The sequence below is a fragment of the Abramis brama genome (assembly GCF_963993115.1).
Source record: "Abramis brama genome assembly, chromosome: 7".
Classification (NCBI taxonomy): domain Eukaryota; kingdom Metazoa; phylum Chordata; class Actinopteri; order Cypriniformes; family Leuciscidae; genus Abramis; species Abramis brama.
Window position 1 is genome coordinate 15294732 of NC_139969.1, and position 5248 is coordinate 15299979.

The 5248-nt window shown below is 34.0% G+C and overlaps 1 gene segment (V, D, J or C); it reads left to right on the plus strand.

The window, feature by feature from the left end:
• The first annotated feature begins 1165 nt into the window (after positions 1 to 1165).
• LOC311087088 (T cell receptor alpha variable 12-3-like) lies at positions 1166 to 1670 on the plus strand. The segment is given in 2 exons: positions 1166 to 1205; positions 1315 to 1670.
• Positions 1671 to 5248: the final 3578 nt, after the last annotated feature.

A 5248-nucleotide genomic window follows, 5' to 3' on the forward strand; every position in this document is an offset into this window, starting at 1 on the left:
TGTGTCTGACTTGTGTACTGCTGTGCTCTGAAGCCCACTATGACTGAAACACACACACACACACACACACACACACACACACACACACACACACACACACACACACACACACACACACATCCTGACAATGTCAGGGATAACATTTAAGATAAACATTTATTTCAAATATTATTTTTGCCATCGCTGTCTGTCTAAAGACATCATGTTTCTTTTTACCTGGATAATAATGCAGCTTTGCATGGGTAAGACATTAATTCAATCAATATATGTATTATAAAAAAATATAAAGGCCTATAAATTTTAATAGATAAATTGCACAAATTGTACAAATCTGCCATAGTATCAGACTCTGCTCTGTATTAACAACCCGATCTCACAACAATCTATACGAATTTTACGAGGTGGCTAATTCGAATTCACCTCACTCTAAATTTTTGCTAAATCGTACATATTTTACGAGTTGCCAAATTCGCATGAATTCGTACGAATGACCTACCCCTGACCCCGTCCCTAAACCTAACCCATCACATGGGTTTAGACAAATTGTACGAATTTGTATGAGTGAGGTTGTACGAATTCGTACGAATTAGCAACCTTTTAATTACTCGTACGAATTTGTATGAATTGGTCATGAGATGTGGTCTTCTTCCCACAGTGACAGGAAAAACTAGAACACTGTACAAAAACCTTTCCTTATCTTATTTAGTGAAAGAAGAAAGATACACAATTGTTATATGAGAGCTGTGATTAATACAGTATAGAATAGATACATAATTTGATAAATATATCTAATGAGTCCAAGTCTACAGGAGCAAAACTGAAAGTAAAAAAAAAGTTAAATCAATGTGACATTAAAAGTGTATTAAGTTGTATAATATTGTTCATTTTTCAAGTCCAAAAAAAGTAGCCTGTAGTTTAAGTTTCAATGCATTATCACGTGTAACACATTGTGTAGGCAGCTATAACGTACCACAAGATGGCAGTGTTCTCAGACAATAACTAAAAGAACTGCAACAATGAACGACAGAATTGAAATTACAGAACTCATAATGTTGCTCTGAGAGGAGGGACTGTGTTCACAGATCTGACATGATCTAATCGTGTCTGAAAGAGACTGAGGACGAAACGATTCAGTCTGACTCTTCTCACAGTGAACACTTGAACAATGGATCTTCATTCAGTTATTCTGTTCTGTGCCTCAGCAGGTGTGTTTATTGTTTAGTTTTTTATATCAATGAATTTTATTTCTTAATTTTATTTAAAACCTCTCACTAAAAAGTTACAAATTTACTTTCACAAATGTTTCTTTTTCAGCTGCTGTATTTGGAAATATCATCAAACCAAACAAAACTGATGTTGTTTTTGAGGAGAGTTCAAGTGTTACATTATCCTGTAGTTTTTCTGCCTCTGGAGGTTCAGATTATCTCTTCTGGTATCGTCAGTATGGAAGATCAAAACCTGATTATATTGTACACACATTTGGGAGTGCAACAAAAGCTCAGGTGTCTAATGTAGATACAAGATTCACTGTTGAAGTTGAAAAAAAGGAACAAAACCATGTGTATCTGAAGATCTCCTCTGCTACAGTATCAGACTCTGCTCTGTATTACTGTGCTCTGCAGCCCACAGTCACAGGAAACACATCAGCTCTATACAAAAACCTGTTATAATGAGAGATGAGAGAGAAACACAGAGACAGAGAAAATTACAGTGAGAAAAAAGTAACTGCCAATGACAACAACATGTATGTCAGAGAAATAATGGAAACTGGTAGCTACCAAAATCGAAATGTAGAAAGTCAGTGTGAATCGTTGGCAATATAAAGATGAAACACATTAAAACCCTACAATATTATCTACTGTCCAGTTGACAAATCAATTTAGAATATCCTGTAATTCAAGAAACTATCAAAAACATTAAAATATCTCAAATGATTCTCATGTAGCATTTACATTCATATGGAGCTCTTGCTTGTTCCAAATTATTTAATATATAGAAGACTAGTTAAATATCTTTATATCTAGAAAGTCATTTTTTTAATGGTGTCCTCAGTAAATTTTTCTATGTTCATGAGAAATGAGAGGAAATTAGTCAGACATATTGCATACACTCTATATGCACCATCATGGTCATCACTATCATGTTTGCACACATTCAAACAGCAGAACTCCATCAAGACAGTTTAATGAACATTCTTCTCATGTTGTGTGTTATATACAAAATTCTGTAATATTTAAAATCAAATCATAAACAGCAGCAGGAAGTTCAGTGAGGAGGAAGTTCCTGTGTGTGTTTCTGTGTGATCTTCAGTGACTTACAGCTCAGAGAACTGAGAGCCTCAACAGAGAACTGAGCTGATCTGATTCAACATGGACAGATGCCTCATACTTATTCTCATTGTGGGAACAGGTACATTATTTATGGAGTGAAAACAAATGAAACAGTCTATTTGAAAGATCACAAAATGTTTTTATATATATTTTTTGTAAGTTCTGCAAAAATTGGCAATATTATTTTGTCAACTTTGCTTTCCCAAATCATAAAAATCACTTTTTATTGTTGACAGGTTTGGTGACTGGAGACAACATTGAGCCAGATAAAGGGACAGAAAAAAACTCTAAAGAAACAGAAACTGTCAAGCTGAGCTGCTCATATAGTGCAAGTAGTGAATATATTTATCTTTACTGGTACAGACAGTATCCAAACAAAGAACCGCAGTATTTATTATACCATGGTGCACGATCCTATAGTGCTTATAAACACACCTCTGATGATCGGTTTCAGTCGACTACATCACAAACATCCACTGAACTCACTATTACTGATGTACGTCTGTCAGATTCAGCTCTCTATTATTGTGCTCTGAGAGTTGAAGCCCAGTGATACAAAACATGAAACATGTCGTACAAAAACCTGAAGCTCTTTTCACTTTGAATCAACCACAATCAAAACCACAATCTATCCAGCTTGAATGTAATAAAATATGTGGTAACACCTGTTTGAGGTGGAATTAGGCCTGGTAAGAAATTGATATGAAATTAAAACTCATCTGTAAAATACTCTGCTTTTGTTAGAATGCAATTATTTAATGAAATAGAATAATTTGAAAAACAGCACAGATCGCAACCAATCTTCCTCTGGTTCATAAATAAAAATAAAAAAAATGATTGCATGTTAAAATGTAATATGACTAAGCAGATTACTTTGATAAAACTCTTAATTTACATTAAGTATACATAATTAATACTTCTTGGTTATTCTTGACCATTAAATGTCTCACACTGACTAACATGACATTGTCTTGCTCGAATATAATTCAAATGCAAAACCACATGCGTTTGCTACATTCATATGCAGCCTCTTTTTTTTTTTTTTTGTAAATAAAATGATATATTAAAAAAAAGCAAACACCTTAAAAGTCAAACAGGAGCTACTATCACTTTGGCTTTGAACACTTTTTTAATTTTACAAAAACAATGTCATTTCAGAAGTTGGCCACAGTGTGGCATAATCTGTGATGTTGGTGGGAAATTAAACTCCACTATTTGTGTGTAATGTATGTCTGCAAACATTTGAGCAGCAAATGCTAAATAATTATTAGACTGTTATAATCTTGATTTGGAATACTTATTAGACTTATAATCTGTCTGAGGAATTCACTTTTAATGGCTGCAGCTCTTGGTATAACTTAACTGTTAAATGTAATACATTTGTATTATCTTCAGAACATATCTGAAAACTAGTAAAATTCACACGATTCTGGTAAAATTTCCCAGTTTACATGCTCTGTACACTCTTAACGGGATCAAGCAGCTGCAAAATAGAATTTGAAATTCATTTCAAGCAGATGTTAATAAATACTCTCTGCCAATTCAGAATCTCAGTGTAACTGACACTGCTGTGCTTATACTGTGCTCTGCTGCCCACTGTTACTGATATATTACATAGACATCCTTACAAAAACTAAGAGCTCTAAAGTGTGCAGTTTCTGACATGAGCCTTTTTTCATGTCAACATCCTCCAGCAGTGGGTGGAGCTGATCCACACGGTTGAGAATGTGAGACAGTCAAACAGTTATTCAAATACAATCTATTCCATCACTGTCTCTAAAGACATCATGTTTCTCTTTACCTGGATAATAATACAACTTTGCATGGGTAAGAAATATCCATTCAACATGTTTATTATGAAAAATTGTAATCAATAGAATTTTAAAATTAAAAACTGAGGCTTTGTATAGCTCATTTATTTTATTGCTCGATTAATTGCAACTTTTCTTTTTCACAGGAATTGTTTTTGCTGATACAATTCAACCATTGTCTTCAGAAAAACATGTTATTGAGGGTAGAAATGTGACTCTCTCTTGTAATTACAGTGCCACTACTGGCAATGTTCAGTCTCTCCAGTGGTATCGCCAGTATCTTGGAGCAAAACCAGAGTTCCTACTTTCTGTCACTGAATATACAAATAGATCTGAGCCTGGTCTTCGTCTGTTTTCAAACGCTACAAAAGAGATCAAACGTGTGGATCTGGAGATCTCCTCTGCTGAAGTGTCAGACTCTGCTGTGTATTACTGTGCTCTGAGGCCCACAGTGACAGGAAACACTAGAACACTGTACAAAAACCTGATTCGGTTTGTATTCCACAAAGGTGACCACCTTTACATGCTATAATAAACTACACTTCATGGTGGTCTCAAATGTTTCGAAAGAGCTTGTTTATTTAGTCCCATCAACCTAAGAGATAGGGGAGAGCGGGGCATAACCTAACACATTTTGGTTTTGGCTCAATTATTTAAAAACATATAAAAATAAGTTAGATTAATCTTTTTACTTACACAAGCAACATACACATCTCTGTTGTAAAGTTTTTTTGTAGGACCTACCATTTTTATACAGTTGTACTGAAAGTGACAGAAGTGCAAATGTTACAACTTACCCCATATGCAGGGTTAATAACAGACAGAGGGGTTAGTTGTAACACTTTTTTGACATGAAATGCTTAATTTAGGATAAAGTTAATGTTAAATTTAAAAGTTGGGTAAATCAATTTATGATATGAAGTCGGATATTTTAAAATGATAGACTTAATCCAAAGACAAATCAAGAATATTTAATTTATAAACTGTATTTGCAAGCTTTTTGAGTGTGTTTAAGTCTGTATAGTACTGAAAATAGTTCTGAATTATGTGTTTTACACACAAGTGTCCACTTCATATATTTACCCAACTTTTAAGTTTAACATTAAC